Below are 13424 nucleotides of genomic sequence, written 5' to 3'. Positions count from 1 at the left end.
TGTGCGTTGGGTCATCAAATATGATCGTGGGTAGGGAGAGCAACCCGGCTTAGAGCGAGATGATGCCAAGGGATTGAGTGGGTGGTGGCAGTTATCACAGGAGAGGAAAACGAGTTGAATCTCTGGTGCCTACTATAAAGAGGACAAGAATGTGAAGAACAGGCTGGGAGGAAACTCTGGGCTGAGCTATAGAAAGGTTCTTTTGGAGGTTTCCAAACACAGTGACTTGTACTATTCCAAGCACTTCCTCACTGTCATGGCATCTAATTCTCTGGCTGTTCTTTGTGTTACATACAGTTGACATTTTAGTCCCATTTTGCTAATAAGTAAATTATTTTTCAGAAATAATAGGGAACCCAGTACACAACTAAGTAGAATTTGGTCTGGGACTAGAAATGTTTCCTAACCTATGCACCAGGGCTTTCTTGCTATGACATGATTCCACTAGAACCTCCAACAGCACTTCCTGGACTGGAGGACATCTAGGGGTAGACTAGGGGTGGGTAGGAGTGTTGGAAAGGAAAAGTGTTTCAAGCAAGACCCAGAAGAAAAAAAGAAAATAGTACTTCCTGGGGCCCAAGAGCAGGTAAGTCAGTCTGGAGTAAAGAAAACAATGTGGATGTTGGTGTAAGAGGAGGCTAAAATGTAGCCAATGAGCCGTTCCTGGTAGTGCAGTGAGTTAAAGCACAACACTAAGAAGCTAAGCCACTTCAGCATGAGTTTGATCCCTGCCCCAGAGGTGATCCATATGGCACGGCAGACCTCTCCTGACCTGCCTGCTGCTCCCCTTAGCAGTGTACTTCATCAATATGCCTGTTCTGCTCCCCATTCTGTCTCTGGTGAATCCTCTCACGCCCCCTGCACCTTTGGCTATACCCCAGTTCTGTAGGCATAAATAAATAAATCTTTAAAAAAAAATGTAGCCAAGGCCAGATTATGAATGACATGAGGGTTAATTTTTCACTTCTTCATCTGGAGCTGCATTAGGAGATTCCCCAGGAGAAAGCATTAGCACACTTTCTCTTCTTCAGACCTGTTACACTAATTGGTGACAATTTTTTTTTAAAGATTTATTTATTTATTCACACAGAATTGGGGTACAGGCCAGAGATGTGGAGGGTGAGAGGATTCACCAGAGACAGAGTGGGGAGCAGAACAGGCAGATAGACGAAGTACACTGCTGAGGGGAGCAGCGGGCGGGCCAGCAGAGGTCTGCTACACCATGTGGTCACCTCCGGGGCAGGCGGGAACCGAACTCATGCGGAAGTGGCTTTATCTTCTTAGTGTAGTGCTTTAACCTGCTGCGCCAAAATTGGTGACAATTTTTGACCTACTAGTGTTGGGGTACAGGGAAGGTGTGGTTTTATTGTAAGTATGTAAATCCATTTGCACATCAACCTTAGTCTAATAATGTGTCCTGCACTTCATTCGGTGTGTTCCTGCTTTCCAAGTGAGTCTAGATGCCACTGTGATATCTTTTCAAGTATTCCTAAATTCCTAGGAGCTTTTGGCTATTATGTATATAAATTATCTCTGATCTCATCAGCCTATCACAACAAATACTGTTAAAACTCCTTGTGCTGTACAAATTATCATGGCGTCAACACTTCCCCACCTGAAGTGTCATCCATCATGTGTGTTTCTATGGGCACAGAATAAATCTTTCAGGTTTTTTCTAGTTGGGCTTTGCCTCATGGGTCCCTTACTATTGTCTCCGTTCTGCTTTCTTCACGATTTACTGCTTTCTGGGTCCATCCCTGTTTGTTCATTTCCACCGTCTGTGATTCACCACCACCTGCATGGATTCCCACTGCGCATGTCTCCTTTGCAAACTTCCTTCACTCCCCTCGGCAGGTCACAAAGGCTACTGTTGGGTGCACAGGTGCGAACAGTTCCTTTCCACTTGCGTTAGAACTCTGATCTAACTCTTTTTGGTTCTTCTTTGTATGTGTGTGTCTGTGTTCTTTTTTTATTCCTTCTTTAAATATCTTTCTACATAATTCACATCATTATTCATTTTTATACAGTTCGGTATAACCTCTTGAGAGAAGAGGGTAGTTGTAGCACTTCCCTGAAGTTGACTCCTCCTCCCACCATCTTTTGCCCATTTGCACCCATAACTGCAGCTGATATAGGAAGTGTCAGCACAAGGGCTTATGGAACTTATATATACCAATGTTACCAGGCAAAGCATAGTTTTTAGAAAAACGATTCCTATATTTTTAGAATGTCATTGTTTGGTGGAATTCTGAAGATATGCTTCATGCTATGCTCCTCTGTGTTTTCACCTCCCCTCCTTTTCTCCCTGCCCTTTCTCCTCTCCTTGATGTGACCACACCTGAGGGGAGAATGTAAAAAAATAAAATGACAAGTACATAAAATAATGATATTTCCATAAAAAATTAAATGAAAACTAAGACCATGCTGAGGGATATCATTGCTCTTGCTACCCTCTTCTCGATGCACTTTCCTGTATAAGGACAGCTTACTCTCAGCCACGAAACGTCTTTGGGTGTCTTCACCCAGGATTCCAGTCCAACTGGCCCTGCAGAATGAGAGGCAGGCTTTTGATCCTGTATCCCAGCGTCAGCAAAGGATGACTCAAGGGCCAAGTCCATTGTCCATCTGTTTTTGTAAATGAAATTCCACTGGAACACAGCCACACTCATTTATTTACATATTGTCCCTGGCTGCTTTTGCACGACAGAGAATGGAAAGGCTGTGACAGGTGGATCAGGGCCTGCAGAACCAAAAATATTTACTATATGGACCTTTACAGAGAAAGTTGTCAAGTCTAGTTTATGGGCATTTCATTTTTGTTGCCTGAACAGTAACTTCTGCCCTGTGGAAAGATCATTCCTCTCAGGGAAAACTTACATTCCTCTTTGCTAACTATGGATTTATCTAAAGAACTCCACCTAACAATTATGTACTGAATATACAGGATTACTTTTTTAAAAGTTGTGCTCTTTAGTCTTATCTCTGATAATCTTGATCTTTATATTTTTGTATCAATCAGCAATAGTATAAATGCAATCATTTTAATAGTTTTCTATCATCTCTAACTCGACCTATCATCTACCTAGCCATTTATCTTTCTCTATAAGCATAATTTGAATTATGCATACATATATATATATATCTGTGTAGTATACAAGTTTCATAAAATATGAAAAAAAATTTATGACTATATCTTTTTTCATAGGACAGTAAGAAACATTTGTTTAAATGACCTTATTATTTATTTAACATCTTCTGTCATTGCTGATTTAGGTAGATCACATTGTACCAATTTATACTGTTCCAAAAACATTTCATTTTTGTTCCAGAAAAGTTCCATGGGTTTCTCTACGGTCTTATAATCAGGAACAAGCACAATGATGAGGAATGACATGTTCTAAATGACCATGTGGAGTAAAGGGTCAACCTTGGAGTTTGAATATGGGGTTTTCCCTCAAAAAAATAGGAACTTATTTTTGAGAGGTTACTCAAACAAGATAACATCAGTTCTAGACACTCAGACAAAAACATCTTTTTTCTATGAGGCCAGTAGAGGCCAGCTAAATAGGAGGATACCAATGTTTAGACAGCCCTCCTCTCTCCTTGAGGGGAACTCTCCACTCTTGTCATGGGCCTGGTACCACCTAGTCTCTGTACCAAATCAACTATGATGGAGGGGGATACCTGACCAACCACAACAAAGTATTTTGTAGTTCAGTGGAAGTATTCAATCAACAAATGGCTACTGATCATTTTAAATAACAGGCTAAGTTCTAAGTTCTGACAACCTTTTTTATTTTTTTGGTATAGAAGAACTGAGGTGTAAGTCAGAGGTGCAGGGAGTGAGAGGATTCACCAGAGATAGAGTGAGGAACAGAACAGGTGGATCTACTGAAATAAACTTCCGGGGAACAACAGGTGATACAGGTGAGATCTGCTATGCCTTATGTGTGTTAGTTTTGGGCCAGGAATTGAACACAAGCTGTAGCAGTGATACCACTGAGTCTTAATCCTTAATCCACCAGTAAATTCAGATGATGAAAATAAATGAGAATATTCCTTACTTTTCTGGAACTTGTGGGGTTACAGAATAGCTGGACGGAGAAATTTAACATGGCAGGTGATGCATGATCAAGAAGATACGTGATGCTCAGTGAGCATGCTCTTTCTCTTGATACTTCTTCCTGAAGTAAGGTTTGCTCATGTCAATATTTTCCTTCTGGGTTTTAGAAAATTCCTCCTGTGATATGAAATACTTCAAGTGAGGTTTCTACCAAGACTCTGAGAGAATTTGAAGCTCCTTTTAAATAAAAAGTTTAGCTTTTTCACAAGGAATGCTGTGGCTCACATTGGGGGGCTAGGAAGACCTTCTGCTGGGGTGAGAATAAAGTCAGGATCCTGAATTTTCATAACAGAATGTCAGTCTTGCCACCTGACAATCTAAAACATATGCCCCAAACATATGCATCTGTTTCAAACAACGCAAAGCCTTCACTTACTCTAAAGAGCTCAATCTTGGACTGACTGATATTCAGGCCTGTCAAAATGCTTAGCTGAGAAGAGTGATATTTGAGAGATATTTGGAGTTACCCATTCATTCTCTATGTTTTAACCTTAAACCAAGTTAAAAATTTGTTTGGGCTATACAGCTCTAATTCCATTAGAAATGTCATCATTGAATAACATTTAAGTGACATGCTATCTGGGTTTGTGTGGGAATTGTAACAAAAGGCCCACTTCTGAAAAATCCCAAAGTATTTTTCTATTACTTTACTGAATGTACTTCCAAGAAAAAAATGTTTCTAGAGAAGTAGAATACTTTTTCTATTGGGCAATGAGAGCTATTTTAGTTCTGTTCAAGACAATTTCAACTCGGGAGCTATGCCCCTTTCTGGATGACAGACTTTACAGACAAAATAGTGAGAAAATTTAGAGGACTGAGAATAAAACAAGTGCTTCTTTGAACTAGAAAGGAGGGTGAAATGTAAAACACTAAAAGGCCATAGCCAGGGATTTGGTGGGTGCAGAGGCAACTAGGAGGTTCTGCTCCCATGGGGTGACAGAGTCTAACAGTGCCAAGCAAGTGAAGATCAGATCTGGGACTATTCTCTAAAATTAAGGTATGGCAGGGTACTATTTTATGAAAGGAAGCTTAAAAAAAAAAAAAAAACTCTTCTTCCACTACCTAAATAGCCAGGAAGTCAGGAAAACTGCAGTTGCAGCTTTGAAGTCAGTACTTTAGCTGAGATTACATCTGGCTCAGTAACTAGAGCCCAGATATAGCAATTTCAGATGAATTCCTACCAGGTTGGGTGGATGCAAATGGAAAAAAATTAGAAAGGAAAGGAAGGAAAGAAGATAGATGCAGTTTAAAAAACTCCCAAGTCATTGATGAAACTTCCTCTTTCTCACAATATATCTGAAAATCAAAATTCCACAATTGAAGGGTTAAAAAAATAAGATATACATAAGTCAGTCATTGAATACAATTTTTTAATGGTAGATTAAAAATGATGACATAAAAATAGTTGAATGAACTGAAAAGGTTTTATGGTAAGATGTTTATTGACTTTTATCAGTAACAAACAAAATGCTCATAATAAAAATTAAGAAAATATGAAGAAAAATGCAGAAATGACTAATCACATGCAGACCTAAAAAGAGTCCATTAGAAATTCTGGAAATATGATGGCATAAACTTTAGGAAAGACACAATCAAGGAGAGAAGTAGCAAATCAAAAGGTAGAACATAAGAACTTGTGAAAGTAGTTTGGAGAACGTGGAGAAACAACTATAGAAGCGATATTGGCTTAGCATTTCTCAGTGTTGAAGAAACAAGTCTTCAGATTAAAAATGGTATGAAGGTGTAAAAGGATCAATAAAAATAAGTGCACACTCAGTTGCATTAAAATAAAATTGAAGATTAAGAGAAAATTGAAATTCATCAGAGAGAAAAATCAGCTTCTTAAAGAAATGGCCATTAAGTGAACAGCTAACTTTTCATCATCTTAGTAACAAGGAGTAATATCTACAGATTGCTGGAGGAAACTCACTCTCAACCTAGGATTCTATGTCTAGCTCTACTGCCTGTTCATTAGGGTGGAACCTACACATAACAAGACTTTTCTGGGCAGAAAACCTAAGTTCTGCCTTCTCACAGTCTTATTTTTGAATACATGCTGTGCTAAGACAAATGTGTAGAATGTTACATATTAAGAGTCAATGATTTGTCTTATTCACTGTGGAATTCTTGATTGGTGAAGGTACATCTGGACTGATGTGCAGAAAGTGGTTATACAAGTTTTGAGACAGGAGCAATATTAGTAATTGCTGGAAAAGAAGGCAATGGCTTTTCTATGTCAAGTTAAACCAAACACATGTTGAAATCATCCCTATTTGTTATACAAATTCTGTGGAGGAAAGCTCTTTATTTATATTTATACAAATATAAATTCAAGATCTCCCACTGGGAAGAATATTGGTTTTCTTGATATGTTGAATCTTATTTACATCCTATATATCCTATATTTTGAATCCAATATATATCAAATGTGAAGTTGGCTGCCAATTCTAACTTGTGATCACTTTTTGTGGTGACATACTCTCATTAAAGGGAAATAAAAACATCCCCCTTCCATGCAAAAGTTAAGAGCTTTCATTTAAAAACCATAATTTAAAGACATATGAAAGATATACTTTAGAAAGAAGAAAATTGAATTCAGAGAGGAAGACTGTGATGTAAGATATAAAAGCAAGTATAGAGGCTGAATAAAGTAAGGGTAAATGTATTTTTCTGTCCAAAAAAAAGTAAAATTAAATCTCTAAACAACAATAATAGAAAATGATGTGGGGCCCTCCCTGGTGGCGCAGCGGGTTAAAGCACAGCACTGAGAAGCTAAAGCCATTTCCGCATGAGTTCGATTCCCGCCTGCCCCGGAGGTGACCACATGGCGAGGCAGACCTCTCCTGACCCGCCCGCTGCTCCCCTCAGCAGTGTTCTGCTCCCCACTCTGTCTCTGGTGAAGCCTCTCGCCGCCCCTGCACCTCTGGCCTGTACCCCAGTTCTGTATGCACAAATAAATAAATTTAAAAAAAAAAAAAAAAGAAAGAAAATGAGGTGGAGTCTTCAATGGATCCTTAGTTTTTTAATATCTGAACCCTATTTGAGAAGATAGAAATACTGATACTGAATAACTGTACATTTCTCAAAAATACATAAAGTATGTTTTTAAAATTTAAGAACCATTAGAATAGAAATACTTTCTATTGCTTCCAGTTTCATAGAGGTAGAAGGAAATACAGAAACATTTAGCAGATTATAGATATTACAGAAGATAGAGAAAAAGAAACAAAGGAAAAGATGATAGCTAGGTAACAGTTTCCATTTTTGTTATGGCTAACAGGAATCCCAGATAAAAGGAATCTCAGTTATTTCATCCTACTATTTGTTCTTAATATGGTTATCTTCACTTCTAAGATAATTTTCTTTTACCTTCATTTAAAAGATCTACATAATAAAATTAATTTCCTTTTGTATTAGAATAATAGAATTTTATGCTAGAAAAATCTTCACACATAGTCTAGTCCACTGACAAAAAGAAAATGAATATGCTATCATGGTATTGTGCATAAGGTAGAAATTGCTGATTAGTTTCTTTCTCACTAAACCTAATCATGGTTTTAGAGTACATCTCATGAAGCTTTCCTATTTCATTTGTTGGCTTAGGATACAAAATCTATTTGACAATCCATATCTAGCCCAATTGTGCCTCTGATGGGCAAATATTGATACATAGAAAGGTGAGGCACTTTGTTCATGGTCACACAAAAACTGAGATAGGAACTAAGCTTACCAAGTCCTTCTATATTACACCAAGTCAATAAATCTTGGAGTTGTCCTCCAACCATGGAAATTTCTAGAACCCCTGAGAAGTCTGCTGTTACTCTTTTGAAATCATTCTAAGTTAATTTTTTTTTTAAATCAGTCATAGTTTCCAGTTCTGGACAAGATGGAAACACATTTCATTTTATTCCTCCAATTAATCATGACCAAAAACTGCAGACAAAATACATAAGTGAAAAATGAAGAAAAGAAAGTGCATTGGTTATGGGTCTCAGGGCTAATTACCTGAAGGTGTATTTCCTGTTTTGTTTTATTTTTTATTTTTCTGTTGCTCCCTGTATGATTTCCTTTGCCCTGAACCAGCCTATAAATTGGAACCAGGTACAGACTAAAAAACAAACATTTGCCCATTTTCAAGCAAGTGCCAAGAGAAAATCCTACCCACTGCAGGAGCAGAGTCCTTAGGTAGAACTCTATTATCCAGTCTACTCTGTCATACTGTGGCTGGAATGCTAACTTCTGTCCTGTACTAGCCTGTACAGGCTGCCATACATGAATACTGCAGACTGGGTGACACGCTGTAGAAATTAATTTTCTGATGGTTCTGGAGTCTGGAAGTTTGAGCTCAAGGTAATGGCAAGGTTGTTTTCTGGTAAGTTCTTGGTTCCTGGCTCACAGAAGGCCACCTTCTACTGTGACATGACCTTCACTTTGTGCATGTGCAGAGAGAACAGTGCCTTTCCTTTAAAGAACAGTCCTAAGGGACTAGGCCCACCACATTTATGAACTTATTTAATTCAACTACCTTCAATGATCCTGTTCTCCAACTACATTCATGGAGATTATGGTTTCAAACTATGAATTTGGGGGATGTCACAGTTCAATCTGTAACAAATCCTGTCCTGCTGTTATGAGGAGGTCCCCCTCTCTGGTGGAACCCTGACCTCTATGACTACACTAATGAGGAAATAAAATGGATAAATTAGACTTCATGCAAATGAAAATTTTGCTTTTTGTACAACACATGCTAAAAACTTGAAAAAACAAATGTCAGACTTCGAGAAAATTTTTTCAATTCACCTATCTGAAAATGCACTTGTATTCAGAAGATATAAATGAGCTCTCTATATTCAAGTAAGAAAATAATCCAATTGCCGTATGGGCAAGAGACTTGAACAGACACGTGTCTAAAGAGTGTATACTGATGGCCAATAAACACATGGAAAAATGTTTAGTAACCTAAACATCTAGGGAAATGCAAAACTACATATGTTAGGATACTACTGCTAGAATAACAAAGTTAAAGAATACCAATAGTGCCAAGTGCTGAGGAGAAATGTGCTATGGTATAACCATTTCATAAAAAGAGTTTGGCAGTTTCTTATAAAAATACACACATCATATGATCCAGCAATCTCCAGCATGCACATTTTTCTTGAAGTGAAAAGTTATGTTCACCCATAAAACTGTACATGAAAGTTTATCACAACTTTCTTTACAATTGTCAGAAACCAGAAACAACCCAAATGGCCTACAATAAGTGAACAGATGAACTGTAATGCATCTATACTAACGAATACCACTCTATAAAATGGAGTTAACTATTGATATATTTATGGTCTATCTAGATGAATTTCATAGGAAATATGCTGAGTAAAGGAAACCAATTTTAAATGGTTACACATGGAATGAGGCCATTCATAGAATGGTCTTGAAAAGACAAAATGATAATAACAAACAGTTCAGTGATTGTTAGGAGTAAGTTTGGGGAATAGGATATGACTAAGATGCAACTCAAGTGGGTATCTTTGGGGAGCTAGAGCAATTCTACATCCAATATGACTAACTGATGGTGATTGAACCAATTACAGAACTATGCAGGTGCATGCTTACGTGTGTACACACACACACACACACACACACACATACAGCCCCTGTAAAAACTGGTGAAGTCCAGATAGAGCCTGTATTTGAGAAAGGTATCATTCTCAGCTTGTTTTCTGGGTTTTTGACAATGCAATATGGCTATATAAGAAATTATCAATAGAGGAATTTGGATGAGTGATACAGGGGGAGCCTGTACTCTTTCTAGAATTTTATGTGAGTCTAAAACTACTTCAACATGAGAAGCCATACTTTAAAAATTAGTTGTACCAGTTTTTAAAAAATGTCCATTTCAAGTCAGTCTAACTCCAATTCTCCAATCCACTACACCACAGAAAAAAAAATTTATTGGAAAAATGCCTAGAGGCACAAAGCAGAGGCTTTCCCAGTGATCAATATATATATTTTTGTCTCCTTAGACCCTAGGAGGGAAGAAAAAACCACACACAAAACAGGGAATGGTTACTTGAAACAATTACTGCATTTGAGATGGGATGGCTTTAGTAGATTTTACTTCTCAACTCTTTTAAGTGCAATCTCACTTATTTGCTGTAAAGTGGTCACAAAACATATTATGTGCTTGCTCGGCTTTCATATCTATACTTTAGAGTAACCCTTGGATGATTTTTAGCTAATATTTTATACTTCAAAAAGCTCCATCACTTTAGTCATATAATTGAGAGTTTATGGGAAATTAACATGCTTAAAATAAAGCCTAAAAATGTTGAAGCCTAATAGGCTTTTCATTATTTTTCTTACCCTACAAGTCATTAGTGTTATCACATTCCTGAAATACCTAAAATGGTGGAAAGTGTAAAAAAGAAAAAGAAAAAGAAATACTCAGAGACTACAGGAGACTGCGTTTTGAAGCTCTCACAAAATGTTCACTGGGAAATACATAAAACAACTCTGCTTGTCAGAGTCAAGGTCATGGGAAATACATCTGTTTGCATTTGTAGAGTGTACTGTCATAGTCAACGCTGCCCAGGGAAGCCATCGAGCAAAAAGCACAGCAACCCTCTGCAGTTACATCATCTGCTAAGCATGTATATCACAAATTGCTTGAAAGCAACCATCATAATATTCTAGGTCCCACCAAAATGTTATGATTAAACATCCACAACAAAGGCTGTGCCCAGAAGGCCCCTGCTTTGTTCCGAGAAGGGTTTATTTGAAGAAAATGGAATGCGATTGTAATAAGAAGCCTGGGTTCACTCTGTCTCTTCAACTCATTAGGCTGCTGTAATGTGCAAGAGGCGGTCGGGTGGAGGGGAGCAGGCTGCGGGCTGGGGGGAGGCTCATGAGTTCCACACAACACCCTGGGGTTTGACAAGGGAAGTGGGGACGACAGGTGCAGAGCAGTTACAGGAAGTGCCCCCTCAGATAACTCCTGCCGAGCTGGAGTCCGAGCCTTCAGGGCAGTGCTCCCGGGAGGATGCACTCTATCATCGTCAAAAATTCCAGTGATACATTGTTCATGAAAAAAATCAGACAAGGCAATTACAGGAAAGAGCAGGAAGCCACCTCCGTCTTCCAATCAGATTTTCAATATTTAACCATCACTTCCTAAGTACAATTGGACTCGGTGAATTATGCAGCATCCACAGGCTGTCCAAGGAGACTAGCTCCTGATAATGGATTTTTGCATCACAAATGAATTGGGCTGTTCATCCTATATTCATCTCTCTTTCCTGTGGTTACTTCTGTCTAATTTGCATTTTTACCTATGATTTTGGCTTTATTCTAAGCAATGTGAAAACCATGAAAAAATCCTCTTTTATGATTATGACCCTAAGTTGCCAGGCTGGTTGACTTATATTGATCCAACAGGCTGGTTTAGATATTTTGATCTCACTTGCACTAATGAGACAGGAGATACTTAAAATACTAAGGAGATATTTGAGGCAAAACTGATAGGGCCTTACACAGTCAAATCCACTAGAAGAATAAAGCCAGATGCTGGCTTACTAAGAGCTGAAGGTAACAGAGTAGAAACAGGTAGAGCTGAGATGCATCAATTCATCAACTCCTAGACCAATTCATAGACTCCTAGAGGGCCCTCCCTGGTGGTGCAATGGGTTAAGTGTAGCACTATGAAGCTCTCCACAGCTGCTTTAGCACAAGGTTGATCCCTAGCCAGGGAGGTGACCCACATGGCACAGCAGACCTCTCCTGACCCGCCTGCTGCTCCTCTCAGCAGTGTACTTCGTCAGTTGGCCTGTTCTGCTCCCCGATCTGTCTTTGGTAAATACTGTCACTGAAGCAGGGCAACTGGGGAGAGGTTAGCCAGAAGGTATAACTTTGCAGCTGAAAGATGAGTATGTTCCAAGACCTAATGTACAGCACAGTGATTATGGTCAGCAGAACTGTACTATATAAATGAAGGGTTGATAAGAGACTAGACCTTAAGTGTTATCACCATAAAATTTAAATAAGTGACAGAAGTGTTAGTTACCACAAGGCTAGCAATCATATTGCAGTATATAAATAACTCAAGTCAATGTATTATACTCCTTAAACTCATACAATGTCATTAAAATGGGTTATTTGATATTAAAAATATAGCCTCGGCATTTTTTTTCATAGCATTTTTTTTCATAGTTAGTGGTAGCTAGGAACGGGTTCCTGTTGTGTGGGAGGCCATGAACACTGAACACATTCTAGACGAAAGGGGTAAGAAGGGCAAGCTCTTTTCTTGAAGGGGAGGCAGCTCACTTTTTTCTTTTTTTAACAATTTATTTTATTTATGCATGCCTGCATACAAAAAACGGGGTGGAGGTCAGAGGTGTGAGGGGTGAGAGGATTGACCAGAGGCAAAATAGGTGGATCCACTGAAATACACTGCTGAGGGGAGCAGCAGGCAAGACAGGAGAGGTCTACTAAGTCATGTGTGTCAGCCCCCTAGCCAAGGCTTGAACTTTTGCTGCAGTGGCTGCAGATAGCTTGATAGCACTGAGTCTTTAACCTCTGTGTCACTAGGGAGACCCCAACATGTCAAAGAGGCAGTTCACTTCTTAAGAGACTGCCTGGCAAAATTTAACTATTAGGATTACCAGGTCATATTTGGAATTAATAATGTTATAACAAACTCATCTTATTGAGGCTTCTGACCCTGAAATGTAATTCAAGGGCAGTAATGGTTTATTTTATTGGCATATTTATTTTTGTCTGTGTTTATTCCCCCTTGGCAGTTTTATGCAGATATTAACTTGTAATGCAGTATATTTTAAGATGTGCAGTTGCAGTGTGTTGATTTGATAGACTTAAATATTGAGATATGATTTGATATACATATATGTTGCAAAATTCCCACACAATGTTAGCTAGTACCGTATTCACAAAATTACCATTTCATCTTCTGTGACATTTAAGATCTACTCTCTCAGCATCTTTCAAGTATATACTACAGTATAGTTAACTACAACCACTATGTGTACATTAAAGCTCTAGAACTTATACATCTTATAACTGGATATTTGTACCCTTTGACTGACATCTTACTATTTTCCCCATCCGAAGGCCCTGGTAACCACTATTTTGATAAAACCTTTTAAAATTCCACATTAAGAGATATCATTCAATATTTTTCAGTTTATGCCTGACTTATTTCACTTAGCATAATGCCACCAACTTTTGCTTATATTGTTGCAAATGGCAGACTTTCCTTCTTTATCAGGGCTAAGTAATATTCCCCTGT

Source organism: Condylura cristata, unplaced genomic scaffold, assembly GCF_000260355.1.
Source record: "Condylura cristata isolate star-nosed mole 26May11 unplaced genomic scaffold, ConCri1.0 scaffold00015, whole genome shotgun sequence".
Classification (NCBI taxonomy): Eukaryota; Metazoa; Chordata; class Mammalia; order Eulipotyphla; family Talpidae; genus Condylura; species Condylura cristata.
Note: the sequence above shows the minus strand (reverse complement) of the source record.